Below are 15,136 nucleotides of genomic sequence, written 5' to 3' on the forward strand. Positions count from 1 at the left end.
CGATCATGAAGAAGGAGTACAGTAGTACATACCTTTATCTCATAAACCACGTGTCGGTATACATTTAGATCGTTCGTAGATGCTTTTACTTAGTGCGCGAAAGATCGTCGCATGGATTCGTTCTTCGTTTGGATGTGGGTCTTTGAAGGCATAGAGTTTCTTAGTAAGTATACTAGAGAGGAAACTGCGCCTTGTAAGCCATGTAGTCATGGGGGTTGATGGGAAGACCCCCATTTTTGGCTTGGGCTTGGCATGACAATTGGATTCATAAGCGGTCTTTGGGATTTGGTTTCTTCACTAGGCATTAACACGTTTACGAGCTACAAGGAAGCCGAAATCTTCCCTGTTCTGCGACGACAAGAAAAATTGCTGTAGTTTGTCTTATTTTCGCCTGTCGCACTGTCGTCTTGTCGTATTCTTGTCGTGTCGTGATTCTGATAATCTGTCGAGTTTCGTATTCCTATTCTGATTTTTATGTTCCGTAGTGCCGAATTCCTGTCTTGTCGTAATCCTGATGTTCCACCATTAGTTGCACATGGTTTGAATGTTATTGCCCATTGTGAAGAGTAGCGTAAATGACAGTTCTGTTGTGACTGCAGGAACATCTGAAAATTGGCTCTGTCGTTACGACAGAAATATGTATCGCAACAACAGATGGCTTTGTCGTAACAACATGACTTCTGTTGTCACAACAAAATTTTTTTCTCGTACGACTGGAATTTTTGTTGGGTTTCTGCGGCATTCCGGTTGTAATTTTAGACTGGGACACACTTTATGTTACCTTTACAGATGCGGGGGTACCATCTTGGTACGAGCACTGTCAGTTTTCGCGTTTGATGAGGCACCTCAGACTTTTGCCTGATAAATTGTAGACACTTTCACGTCGCAGTTGTCGGATAAATGCGCAAGCCACAGAGCTGTTAAGCACTGGGCCCATACAAAGCTGGCTTGACAATTACACAAGAACGATTTTCTTGGAGGATATCGTACTAGGGACAATATAAGTAGTCTAATGTCAAAATATAAGACCCTATGTATCCCTACAAAGCGTTACGCACCGAACCCCTTTAATACCGGCTTGAGTACCGTACAGAAACGTATTGCTATGAAAACACGATTACACGTTATTGTGAGACGTATTATATTAAGTATGGTGACCAATGCTTTATTAGGACCTAATGTATTCCTAAAAACCGCTATACACCATGCTCCCTTAAGGCAGGCTTTAAAGATGATACAATTTGATTGCAGGCAACAGACCTTTTCAGGGGAAATATGAGTGGTCGTGCGCATGAAGATCTGAAGCCCCTATGTATATTTATTAAATACCCCTGTAAGATCCCATTTATTCCTACTGCGCGCTATGCGCTGAGCCATTTCAAAGTCGGCTTCACAACTACATAAATGCATTGGCGGGAAGACATTTTTACCGGAAATACGATCGGTCGTTTATGAAAACACGAAGGCCCCACAGCCTTTTATTATTAGCATTTTCTCGTGCAGCAAAATGCTTGACAGAGCCAGTGCTACAGACGGCCAGATTTATTTCCTTGTTCAGTCAACACAGAAAAACTACTCATTCGATATCTGCCACACAACGGGAATCACATTGCCAACGCAGATCCTACCGCGCGAGCCGAAATGATCGCCCGTAAACTATTTATTCCGTATTTTGTTTTCACATCCGCAGCGCGATACTGGGCGCAGCGGGACCACGGAGGAAAGAAAGCCAGAAAAGAACTTTCCTTCATTACCAGAGCAGGAAGGCAATGGGAAATGCATGCCTTTGTAGCAGTTTAATCAGCGGGGCTGCTTTTCGCTCGTTTATATCCGTTAGTGTCCGTTATCGCTTGCGTCCCGTGCAGTGTTATTCACATTTGCGGGGTGTAATGAGCTATTTAGATGGCTCGCGTAGACGGGCACTGCGCAGCAAGCATGGTGCAGACGACTCACGGGTGCACAGATTCCCGGATGGGCCCGTATGCCGATAAGAGCAATTGTGAAGCAGGCGATATAATGGGCAGGCAAACCGCAGCGAAGGAATAACGCTGTATGGTTAGGCATATATTTAGCCGCAGTCTTAGCCACAGCCACAGGCAAAGCCCCGTTCCCAGGGGCGAAGGGGGGGGGGGGGGGCAGCCCTAAAGCGCATGCACAGAGTGATCTGCCTACATCACATGCCCCGACACCCGCTAGACTGCTTAGCTTCGAAGGTTGGTAGCGCAATTACTAGTTTGGTTAGTCAAGATGTGATATCTACTGGGTTGTACCACCGGTCAGTAAGTAGGCATGACTGCTAATGATGTTTTTAGTGCCTTGTTTGTCATTTCCTGTGAATAAATTCCGATAGGTATTCCGGGAGAGCTCTGTTACATACCCTACATTAGTAAGCGGTGGTCTTCAGAAAGCGGTGCCTGCCACCCGGCCGCTTGCCGCCTTAGATCATAACTCTTGACTCTGGTCATACATTATATACTTTATATTTGTAACGCCGGCAGGACTGGCTCGTGGTTGAGTGGCTTGGAGCGCTGGGTATGTTGTTTTGAAAGTCGCAAATTCGAATCCCCGAGAGTACATCCTTTTTTAATAAGTTAATTTCTTCGTTTTCGGCCGATGTTTTCTATGCTTAATTCACCTTTTTGCGCTGTAACGTTGATTTCTCCCCGAGCGAGTTCGCAGAACGCGCGCAGACTGACACTGACGTGCTAGCAAGTTTTCGTTGGCGTACTGTTGCCATAAGCACCGACTGATTTCGGGCAGTGGGCACAGGCCAGAATTAGCAGACCCTTGGCCTGGTGCGAACACGCTTTTTACAATACAGGCATGAGTGAGGCAAGCTCCAAAGATGGGGGAAAATCGCATGACAGTTGAGCGTCTGCGGTGACGCGGAGGGCGTTCATCCACTGTGTAGGCCTCGGCTAGTGATTTCTAGTATTACAAGCCGACCTGGTAAGCTTAGCTGAGGCATTTTACAGCCAAAAACATGACAGTAGCGCGGTACGGCGATTACTGATATATCGAATATGCCCATCCAACGATAATGTCGGATGGCAAGCATTTTATTCCACAGAACCGAAACCGAAATTTTTTAGAATGCTAATCGTGGACATCCTCCAATCACGTAGCACCTTTACCTGACGTCACGGTGGTTATTTAGTGCAGCCGCCGCAAACCAGCGTAGTGGTTTTTCTTCTTTCAAGCTTTATAAAATAAATACCACCTTATAGCCCGGATGAACGATCAAAATTGCGTTTATTTGAACCAGTCTACGCAGTGCAAGCAAAACCAGGAGCTTGACAGCTTCACTTCAGTGTCCCTTTAAGTGCCCCTGGGCCACCATACTTGGATATCAGGCTGCCTACGTTTGCCCTAAACATGTCTTACAAACAATACACGTTTGTATACCAGTGAAGCCTATTTGGAGGGTCTCGGTGTGTAGCGTGTTAAAAGACACATGGGGTTTCACTTAGGTATTTATCAAAGGCCCTAGTACATCCATACTTCAATATCAGACCGTTTGATTATAACATATACAAATTGTTGAAAGCCTACTTGAAATAAACTCGGAGCATAGCACACCTGCTTACGCATTTATCAGAAGAGTACCCCTTTAGAGACCACTTATACTACCATAAAATGACTTTCGAGCAATGTATTTGTATGTTGTAGTGTAGCAGACCTAAACTGGCCCGGTGTGCAGCGCGCGATACCGGTACATGAGGTTTTATTGAAGTTGTAGGCGGCGGATGAGGCGGTGCGGCCGAGCCCACGTTTATTTTGGTTGCGTTGACTATGCCATGGACATGATGAGGCGCGCAGAACGAGGGTGCCGTTCCCGAGGTGTGGTGAATCTCTTCTAGCCGTGAGCTGGCCGATCTGCTGATGATGATCGTGACGCTGGTGAAGATGATGGTGGCGCTACAGGGCTCCCCCCCTAGCGCGGAGCGCGATAGAAAAAGCTGAGCTTGGTGTTGTTTTGTAGAGTACTGTACGTTAAAGTGGGGTTTGGGCGGTAGAAGAAGCACTTATCGCAGTTCACAGGCACATGTAATGTTTGTCCGTAGCCAGAGAGAGTCCGTGGACAGTCAGTGGTCTAGTGGCCGGGGTTGAGTAAAGGGCATGGTCCTGGTCGTCGGCGAGGTAGCGTCCGGGTAAGGGGCAACCTCTGGTGGTCGAGGCTGGGAGTACGGCAGCGGACGCGTGGGTGGAAAAGGTGCACCTGGATCTTCTGTAGACGGTGTGATTAGCAAGCACAGCTTGCACGGGATGCACAGGAGCAGCCGATATGCAGTGTAAGGGGAGTTGAAATACCTGCTGCGCGAGTGGGCTTTATAGTGGGGATGGCGGCTGCATCGCTGTCTATGCAACTTGCGCACACGAAAAGGGAGGCGGCATCGCGGAGCCTTCCGATGATGAGGTGTGGTTGCTCTGCCGTGAAGCCGCATTCCCGTCTTGCGTGCCAGTTTTATGTGCCTTGCTCGTAGTCGCAGAGCTGATGTTATAGTGTCGCCTGAAAGTTCTCTTGCAGCAGGGAATCCGTCGAGGTCTGGTGGCCAGTTTGTGAGGCGTCTCGCGATGGCACGGAGACACGTAATGCTGCTTTCGGCCACGTTTGTTGGGAGGCTTGTCCCACAATCCTTGTTCCAGTCTTGTCATCGTAGGCAGGATGTCAGGATTGTCGGGGGCAGTCTGATCAGCTTGGACGGTAAGTTGGACTTCCGTGAATCTCGGGCTGTCGTCGGCTGCTAGAGGCTGCTGTACATCCTGAGGCGAGGAAGAGGGCTGTCGTACAACGGTAGTGGAGTGGTCTCGGAGATCACTCTTGCACTTGCCCTGCGGAGGTGGTGCAGTTTCCCAGTTAGGAATAGCAGGGGAGTCGATGCTTGCGCGTGTCTGTGCAGCAGATGCGCCAACCTGTGGTTCGGCGTCAGGATGTACTGTCGAGTTCACGAAGCAAAAGGTCGACTCCGTCTTGCTGAAAGTCGTAGCTGGGGCTCGCGTTTCCTGGACAGGCGGTGCTGGACATTCCGACGAATCGGAATCGACAGGTGCCGTTGGAAGGCGTGGTGGCGTAGACAATGGCGTTGATTCAGCCGCCGTTGGCGTCCGCTGGGTTCCCATACCGTAGTGGTTTAGGACAGCGGCCTTCAGATTGCCGTATGCACTAGGGCCTGGGGCCGGCAGCTGGATGCGCTCAATGAGGTCAGCAGGTAACTTCTCTAAAGTGATGAGGTACCTGGTTTCCTGGGACTGGATATCGTGAACGTAAAAATGGCTCTCCAGGATGACGAACCATGCAGCGTGGTTTCTGATGGCGTCAAGCGGAATCAGCAAGGGAAGTTCTGGGAGGGCGATGGACGTTCGTCGCGTGCCGTTGTCCGCATTGTGGCTGGGGAAGCAGCGGTGTGATGCCATGGCGAAGCAGCTTGTCCGGGTCACCAAATTGTAGGCGGCCGATGAGGCGGTGCGGCCAAGCCCACGTTTATTTCGGTTGCGTTGGCTATGCCATGGACATAATGAGGCGCGTAGAACGAGGGTGCCGTTCCCGAGGTGTAGCGAGTCTCTTCTAGCCGCGAGCTGGCCGATCTGCTGATGATGATCGTGACGCTGGTGAAGATGATGGTGGCGCTACAAAGTATTTTATAAGACCCTGGGGCATCGATACTTTGACATCTATCTACCCGTTATATTGGAAACAGAAATGTTTTCCCAGCAAACCATTTGTGTAAGGTAGTGAAGCGGACTTCAAATGGTCTCGGTGCAGCAATTTATACGGAATATTAGTGTCTTATCGGGGTGTTTATTTAAAAGTCCTTAGGCGCCTTACGTCAGACAGCTTATGTGGCCCCTGAAAAATGCATCTTGGGCAACGCAGTTGCGTTTAGCAGTGTATACGACTTCAAAGAGGCCGGCCGACCTGGAGGAGGCGCAGCGGTTTAAGCATTTATCCGACAAATTCCCGCTTGCTGCATTTTTTTATTTCGCCGGATTGGAATAAAATACTCGGAGTTCTTTGTATTTATTAGCGCTCGCTTTTCAACCCCAATTTACTCACCCAGGAAAATTGCAGAAGTGTGAATTTTTGACTGAAATGCTTAATCCGCTTCGCTATACCACAACGTCGGCTTCACTTTTATACAAATCTGGTCGGCAAAATTTTGGACATGGGTCTCGCGCGATGCCGTTTTAAAGCTGAGTAGCAAAGTATAAACTAGACACTTTACAGGTGATTAACTAAAATTTAGGAAGAATTACTCAAGCACTCGCTTCCTGTCTCCTTAAGGCGGCAGAGCTCCATAGACGTCGTTGAGCAGTGGGATGCACGTGTAGGCTAAACAGCGAATGGGAGAGGGCTCACTAGGCTTGTTTTTACGGAGAATTCATGCTAGCGCATGATAATAATTATGATGACGATGACGACGACGATGATGCTGATAATGATGGTAGTAGTTTTATGGCGCAGGGCCTACTGGGGCAAAGAGCGCCAAATCAATAAGCTAGCGCACACGGTCAATAATGCAGCACTGAATCTGCCTTGCGTACCCTTTTGCCGCACGATAATGGAATGTGGTATGCACCAAACATCCAGGCCAAAGAGAAATGCTCACCTGAGTTCATGTTTCTGGAAAATTTCATTTTATTGGGACTGCCATTTGTGAGCCATGATTGCAGTACTTGCGCGTGAGCTAAGAACGTGATGAAACATCAGCAAGTGTGCTTATTCGTGTGGTGTTTATTAAGAACGTTGAAACTTTGCGCTGGCCCTGTCTGACCGTGTGTTCGTCCATTCTTGCGCGCAACTCGTGTTTTCGCCAAAGAGAAACCAACTTACCCGTCACTTCCCCAAGTGTTCGACTTTGTACGTAGTCGAAATGCCGAGGTAGGTTCATAGTTTTTTTGCAATACAAAAGTATTTTGATACCTCTTGCCTCAAAAATACTGCTCGGCACAGAAATGTCGATCGTGCTCAAAGTGCTCGGCTCCACATTTCTTTCTCTATGCCGTTAAGAATACAATGTAATCCCGGCAAACGCAATTTGAATAGACCACAAAAGTTCACTTTATCATGAGACTCTTTTACTATGTGGCTTTTCGCCTGTCACGAGTCTCGACGGGCAGAGGATGATGGGCTTACATTACAGACCATCGGCAGGTTGAGGCGAGCAAATGTATATCAAAAAGCGAAAACCCTTCAACCTAGCAAGAATTACACCATAAACAACCCAAAGCCCGCTAAACAAGCTCGCAACAAGAAATACCAGTAGACCAAAGAAAGAACAAACTTAATCAAACACCACTAAACAGCATGACCGTGGGAGTTGTCGAAGCGCATGTTGACAGGAGGACGGCCCCTACGGCCGGAGCGCTGCAAAGGCACCGGAATGTCGACGTTTGGGTCGCTAATGCATGCATGAGTTGGCAAAGAAACACGTAGCAAGGGACCGACGAGACGTCGGCTCGCTTCCGCGTTGACTTGAGCGGCAAAGTCGGTGGCCACGCTGCGTCTCCCCTATCCTGCTTCTCCTCAACCTCTCCTGGACTGTCCGCCTCCTGCCGCTTCCCCGCTGCTTCCACTCGAGCTCTTCGGCCCCTTGCTTGAGCCGTCGCTTTCGTTTTCTAGCGTTTTTAAAACCGACAGTTTCTTGGGCTACCTAAACACAAGCATATCGGGCCAGAAAGAGCGGTACTCTAATTGGACGGGATAAATGACGTCACATAGCAAAAAACACGATGTGACGTTGCATGAGATTTTTTTTTATGCGTTCAGATCCATTATGGCGGTGTAGTGTTGGTGAACGTTCAGGCGCACGTATCGATCTTGTCTCAAAATGATCATTGTACGGTGTTTTAGTCGGTGATGTCCTGCTGAAAATTGTGTCAGTTTTGACCCCGCTTGTTGTGATTTGTAGCACGGGCATAGTTTGCTTTCGAGGATGTATCAGGGCTGGCAGACGACGATGTGGGCCCGCAAAGTTTGCGTGCCCGCGGAATATTTTCCCCTGATGATGTAGCTTTAGCGCGGCGCGGTTCTTAGGTTGAAGGTACTGCCCGATACCTCGACTATGCGGATGCGTGTTCGAAGCGACGTTCTCTCAGGAAGAAGCCCCCGACGACGCTGAAGCGTAGACCTTCGCACACTGAACGCAGAGGTAACAAAGGACGCGCTCGTATGTGTACAGTAGAATGCTAGTATGGTATAACTTTTTTTTGACTGCGCCTGGAAGGAGCAGAAAATAACAGTAATTGTGCCAATGTTTTTAGTGTACTGCCGCAAAATATAGGATATGTGAATGCAGGCAGAAAAAAAAAAATTGAATGAATGCATGTTTTGCTTTGTGTGAAATTTGACGTGTAAAGCAAGCAATATCGTGATAGATTTTTATTTATTAGTTTTGTCTACATGTCTATCATCGGAAAAATATTTGACCCTGGCAATTAGGATACCGCTATAGATATGTGCATATATTAATAAAAACGTTGTTGTGAGTCTGTCCTTGATACTGTTTCTTTCCAGCATGGCTAGTTTTTCCTACTAATCTTATCAGTTACTGTCATTAGCGACCTGAACTCTCAATCGTGCTTTGCTCATTTGTGCATGTATTTGCTCTCACACACTGTTAGCTTTGTTCCTGAATTTGTGCAAACACCACTTGCAATTGCCCAGAAAACTGAAGCACTCATCGTTCGTTTGATTCAGCCTGCACTTGAATCAGTTCATTGCAAAAAATCCTGCATAAGCAGTGGAACTGTACTCGCACTCTTGGTCTGTTTCTGCACATCCTTGTCTGGGAGTGGAGACAAAGCCATGGACTTGTCTTGCACTCATCTGCACAGCCCGTGAATCGAATGGTGCGGTTCGGGTGCCACAATCTGCACTGCTAAAACGAATGGTGAAGTGCTGCACCACCTGAACTGGTTCGCGTGCTGCTGGCAAATCGAATGGACCCTCGTTTGCTTCGGACAACTCGTGAAATCACATGACAGGCATTACGGGCAAAGCATATTGTACCTCAGACACACTGTACAAGGTTCAAAGTATGCCATCTAAGGCAATACTAGTATAAAGGCCGAAGGCTGACGGTGCACAAGCAGTCATTGTAGCTCGAAATAAATCTGACAACCAACATGCACCAAGACAATTTGCTAAGCAGTAACTCCAGTTCATACGCACCTTTAGCCGAGTATAGTTTGCCAAATAAGAGCATTGTTCACCTCGTGCCTTTGGTTCGGTTGGCTTGTCCTTGTAGTTCTGCACAAAACACTGCCTGAAGAATTAACAAGTGCCCAAGCGGGGTACTGACTGGTGCTTTTGCTTGTTGGCCGTGTCATCTTGTGCTATTCTTCAGGATGCACCTTACCCTAAATGTTCCTAGTTATCAACCTGCCTAACATTGCCTAGAGGTTGTAGAGACAGTCTGAGGCGAAACGTCCAGGTAAAACTTGTTTATTTGGAGTAGTAGAAACACAGAGTGGCCCAGCCCTGTGGTCCAACTCCCTTTGCGCGGCATTCACACCACGGAATGAAAGTGGGGAGGGTGCTGCGTGGCTTACCATTCCTGGGAGCATGCAGAAAATAACCAAGAGTCAGCAAACAGGGCACAACAACATAAGTATAGCTAGAATGATCCTACTCGGGAAGGAAACATCTGAAATAGTTTAATTGCAACAAATATTAACACCTCTATTCTCAGCATACATATTGAGTGAAAAGGCAAGCCTGCATGTAGTTTTGAATAGGTGGGGGAAATTATTTAGCATGCAACTGTAAAATGGCTTGTGTAAAATGTAAAATGGCCACTGATTATGACGTTTGGGCCATGCGGTCAATGCCACACGAAAAAAGTACGCACAAGTTAAAAAAGCAGTCAACTTCCGCTCGGCGATTCCAACAAGCTCTCCACATTCACACATTCTTTCAGTCTCCTGAGTGCATTAGCCTCTACGACTGGGTTCAACATTATGGAAACCTATATGTCAGGCTGCGTCTAGACCACAGGGAGTTTCTAGAAAACTCACTTGTCTACTGTAAGGCAGGAATTTCCCATGCTACCATGCATACTTTAATGGCCAGTCCTTTCAAACAACGTAAATAATGAAAGTCAACTTGCATTAATAATAGTATAGGACAGATAATTGGAGACATCTAGCATGCAACTGCACGGAAGAAAAAATCGTGTAAACAGCACATGAACTTGCAGCCGAGCCAGCTTGCATTTGCCTGTGGAAGCAAAACAATTTGTAAAGTAAATATAAAGGCTTCTTTACAATAAAAAAACATGATATGCCATCAGCAGTGGCAGCCTTTCTATTGAAGGCGAAAAAACCCAAAAAATGCCTGTACGTCCAGATTTTCATGCAAGGTAAGTATTCCTAGGTAGTCTAAATTAATTCACAAACCTGCACTGAGCTACAGGCAGAGTTTTGTAAAGAAAAAAATTAGTAAGCTGAAAATTGTTCTCAGTAGTTTGATGCGTAGAGTCAATGCACACAATATCACACCCATTTTCTTTACATTTTCTTCAAAGCAAAATTTTCCTCGTTGAAATTTGTTTTTCTATTACTTTCCTTGCTGCTCATGCAACTGCTCATCTTTATGGTTTTCACACAGATGTGCACACTAGTTGCACCTTTAGTATGGCACCGTTCTGGAGAAAATTGGTTGAAGTCGCGCCTAATGCTGTGCGACAGCATTAGGTATTCTGTATTCTGTAGGAGTTATGTCGTCGTCTTTTCGGATAAGCTTACACTGATCCTGTTTATAATGGTGCTGATAGGCACACTTTTCTCAAGCTTCTTTGCAATTCCCTGCTCTTTCAGCAGGAGTCTTTCCTCTATTGAGCCCATAATGGTGCGTTTGATGCGATGCCTAAATAGAAGCCCTGGAGGTGTAAATAATGCCCTCGGCAAAGGTTATGAAGGCCAGAGAAAGAAAGGTCTTGTCAGTCTTACAGGTTCCCACTTATCAAACGTGCTTCTTTGCATCGTCTTGTGGGGTTCAGCCACTTTTGACCTGTGGCAGCTATATGCTGGTAACTTACCGCTGGCAATGCTTGAGGTACCCCAGCTTCCTGTTTACTAAGCAGAAGCACTGGCCTTCGTTGTCTATATCTGCAACGGCAAAAAAAGAAAAGGTATACAGATGCATTAGACAGGGCCCAAGCACAATGGTAATTTTTATTACAGGTAACTGGGATACTATGAACAAAAGACATCATGCTGCCTAATGACAGCCAATGACTGCAAGCCATAAAAAGGCAGAATGTGCGTTGCGTATAACACCTCTACATGAGTGGCTACTCCTTTATTAACATTAGAGCCAAAACACAAGAACAGTTAAACTTTCTAGCGAGTCAAGTACAGTAGCAGCATTAGGGATTAATGTTTACATGGGACAGTAAGTGCGCGAATTCTGTGCTGCTTCTCATCTAAACAGATGAAAATTGGGCTGTATTTCGCCCTTTCAGGCCGGGGATTGAGCTCGAATTGAGACACCGTGACAATATTTCGCACGCTAGTACGATCGTAACAAACGTCACAGGTGGGTTTTGAATTGGGTAGGTACTCGTCTTGACGTTGTGAAAAAAAAAATTCACCATCTTCCCGTAGAGGAACCCTGAGTAGTATGCGAAGCAGCCATGGGGTCGGCTCAAGTTCCAATTAGTTTTCAGTTTGATGGGGGCGTTGAGGGAGGGGAATGAGGGGAGCGGAGCGCGCGCGTGCGTCTTTTATACCGCGGAGCTACAGCGGCGCCCCCGCGGAGTATGCAGCGGCTACCGTCGCGTCTCTAACCCTAAGCTGCTTCGCATTATCGCGCGCGGAGCCACAGGTGTTGCCTTTCGTTGCGCAATCCCGGAGAGGAGAGGAGCTTTGGAGAGGAGAGGAGGAATGCCTCGCATACTACTCAGGGTTCTACTACTACTACTACTACTACTACTACTACTACTACTACAGGGTACTACTCAGCAGGGCACCCAGGCCTGGTGGACCATCATCCTGACTGACTCACGGTCTGCCCTCCTCCGTCTGCGTACCGCCGACCAGCCAGCCAGCGGCCGTTGGCGGCCCAGCTTCACGCGGTGGAAGCGCAGGGGTGTCCACTGTGACTTCACTGGCTGCCATCGCACGGGAACATCACGGGCAACGAGGTTGCAGACGCCTTGGCCAAAGTTGCTGCTCGCCAGGCAGGGGTCCCAGCCTCCCGGGATGTGGTGTCATTTGACGCTGCAAGGACTATCCTGGCACGAGTGGTGGAGGCCATGCATCCAGATGCCCGAGTAGTCAGTGGCCAGGCCCCACGGGTCTTGCCCGGACGCATTACCAGAGACGCCCGGTCGCTCCTGCTTCGCCTGCGGCTCAATTTCTGCAACGTTGGAGCGCGCTTGCACCACCAAGGCCACCGAGCGTCCCCCACCTGCGCCGTCTGCCCAGAGCCCGAGACGCCAGACCACTTACAGTGCTCTTGCCGCCAGCACGACACCGCGATGGCAGAACTCCGGGCCGCACTCCAGCGACTCGGTGCCCCAAGCCACAAGCTAGAAGACTTCCTGTTCCCCACGGGACCGGACGCCATCTGACGGGAGGTCTTCCAGCACCTACTCAACTTCCTGGTTACAACAGGACTAGCGCTGCGTTTGTAGCCACCCAGTCATGGACGAAAGGAACACGATATAGACTATCCCCCACTCTCCTACCGCTCTTTTCTTCCCCCTTCTCTCTTTCTATCCTTTGAAGCCCCAATATCCTTCCCTGGACTCGGTTGTATGAGGGTGAACTCCCCGTTGAGTTCAACAATATCCCCAGGCCTTTTCTCTTCCCTCCTTTGTTAATAAATCACCACTGCCACCCAGGGTTCCCCTACGGGAAGATGACGACGGTGGTTGAACGCGAAGCTATCTCGTGATGGATTCTTTGGTTGGCCAATCCCTAGGGGCATCCTGCCACAATCATCATCAGTGGTGCCTGGCCAGGCATGCGCAGTGGGGTGTGGACGCCGCACAACGGCGCCCACACAACGGCGGAGGGAACAGGCTCGACCATAGGCTGCTTCGAATCTAAAAAAAAAGCTTTGCGAAAGCCAAGGCATCCCGTGTGGGTGTAGCTAGCAGAGTGAAACATGTATCACATTGCGTTGTATCAACGCGCAGCTGCCAAGTACCACGCTAACAGGGCAGGCCTAATATAAATCTGAAACGGAGCAAGACATGAAACAAAGCAGTCGTTACTTTCCCACATAACGTTTACTCGATGAAATAATGAATATACATCAGCTCATATTTACATTTCAATGCATTCAGCTGTACCCATGGACACTTCGTGCGACAGTAAGCAATGACCCCAGAACTACACAAAGCGTATTGCGAACTTGTCCGTTTCCTTACCTCCAGCGCCGCCGAAAAACTGCAGCACTACAACCTCGGCGTCCAAGTTGCGCGGTGCACGTTCCTCTCGTGTTGAAGCATGTTTTTTTCCAAGCAAGAACACGCATACAGAGCAGCAAGAACTATTTTCATCGCTGGAAGCAGTTGCAATCCACTTCCGCGCCATTTTGAAAGAAAGGCAATAAACGAAAAATTGCCAACATAACTCTACGCCACATCCGTTTGTAAACCGACCAATCAGCTTAGCTTAAATTGACCAATTAGGGTGCCGAGCCTTCTGCCCCGATATGCTTGTAACTAAACATGAACATTTTGGTCCGTCCGTCTGTCCGTCCGTCGGTCTGTCTGTCTGTCTGTCTGTGAGGAGGGAGTAATTTTTATAATGATGAAGAGAAGTCAGCCTGGCAGCGAGCTTAGCTTGGTACTCCATATGAATATGTCTGTCTGTCCAACTGACTGGTAACGTATTTATTTGCTCGTCTGCAGTGAATTCGGTCACGGCTCATACATATCCACAATATTTAGCGCAACGGAAACCCCAGGCTGATTTGCGGGAAAATGTAAGTACCTAGCCGGGAGTGGTAGTGTTCTTTTAATTAAAAATGCACATCACGTTGAATTATACGGGAGAAAAAAAAAAGAATGCGTTTCGAAAATTTCGGAAAACTGCGAAGAATTTTATTTCGGGACACTTCCGATAAAATTCGAGGTACAGCTGTTTCATGCCGCCATAACGTTCCGGTAGACGGAAGGATGTTTATCTGGCTCGGAAACAAGGCGGTCAGTTATCAAACGCAACGAAGCGACGTGTTGAAGGGAGGCAAGATAAAAGCGTGCTGTCCCAGCTGATAGCGCGCAAGCAGTGGGAAGGCGGAAAAATTGACTTGAATGAACTCAAACTCACTGCATTCATCGTGGAAGGAGCGAGAGGGAACGGGAAGAGCGGGTAGTGTGGGAAAAAGAGAGATGAGAGGTGGCAGAAGACTATCATCTTTTGACGACATTTGCAGCACAGCAAGCCGATACACGGGGAATTTATATTTGATTAAACACAGCTGTTGGACAGTTGGTGCATTGTGACTGAAAAATAGAGCGCGACTTGGGCAACGACACAAAAGAGAAACGGCGGGACAAACGCTCACTTACAATTTACAGTTCGCTTGCAATTTACAACTCACAGTTGGTTCCTTTTCGTTCCGTCTTTCGGACCACGATTTCCTGCTGCATCACTTTCCTTAATGCCGTGCTTTCGGTCGTTTTCCAATGGGTCCGCGTCTTGTTCCTTCGCTTGGACGCAAGAGAGAGAGAGAGAGAGAGAGAGAGAGAGAGAGAGAGAGAGAGAGAGAGAGAGTAGATTTTGCTTTATTCGTTGAGCTGAGGCTGACGTTACGAGCCTCGCCCCGTGAAAGGCATCGCTGTCCTTGCTGGGGTCTCCATGTTGAGCTGCGTATGCGGTTCTGGGCTGGCCAGGGAAACCATCCACTGTAGAACGTTGGGATGGGAACTGGGGGCAAGTCTGGAGTGCGTTTGCCCCCAATACTATATTGTATAAGGTGTCAGGCTGGGAACACTAAGCACAGAGGGAAGGCTGATGGGATGTGGAGGCGGGTGGGATGTGGGTAGGCATTCGAGTGGAGTCACCGCGAAGTTGTAGCTTCCTCTCGGGAGAGGCGCCATTGTGGTGGTAGGAGGCTGCGGCGAGTTCGCCTGTAATCAACGAGAATTTCTGTGTAGCCACTCAGTGGGTGGGGTTGATC

Source organism: Haemaphysalis longicornis, unplaced genomic scaffold (genome assembly GCF_048455015.1).
Source record: "Haemaphysalis longicornis isolate Haplotype H1 unplaced genomic scaffold, Haemaphysalis longicornis Haplotype H1 scaffold_4, whole genome shotgun sequence".
Classification (NCBI taxonomy): domain Eukaryota; kingdom Metazoa; phylum Arthropoda; class Arachnida; order Ixodida; family Ixodidae; genus Haemaphysalis; species Haemaphysalis longicornis.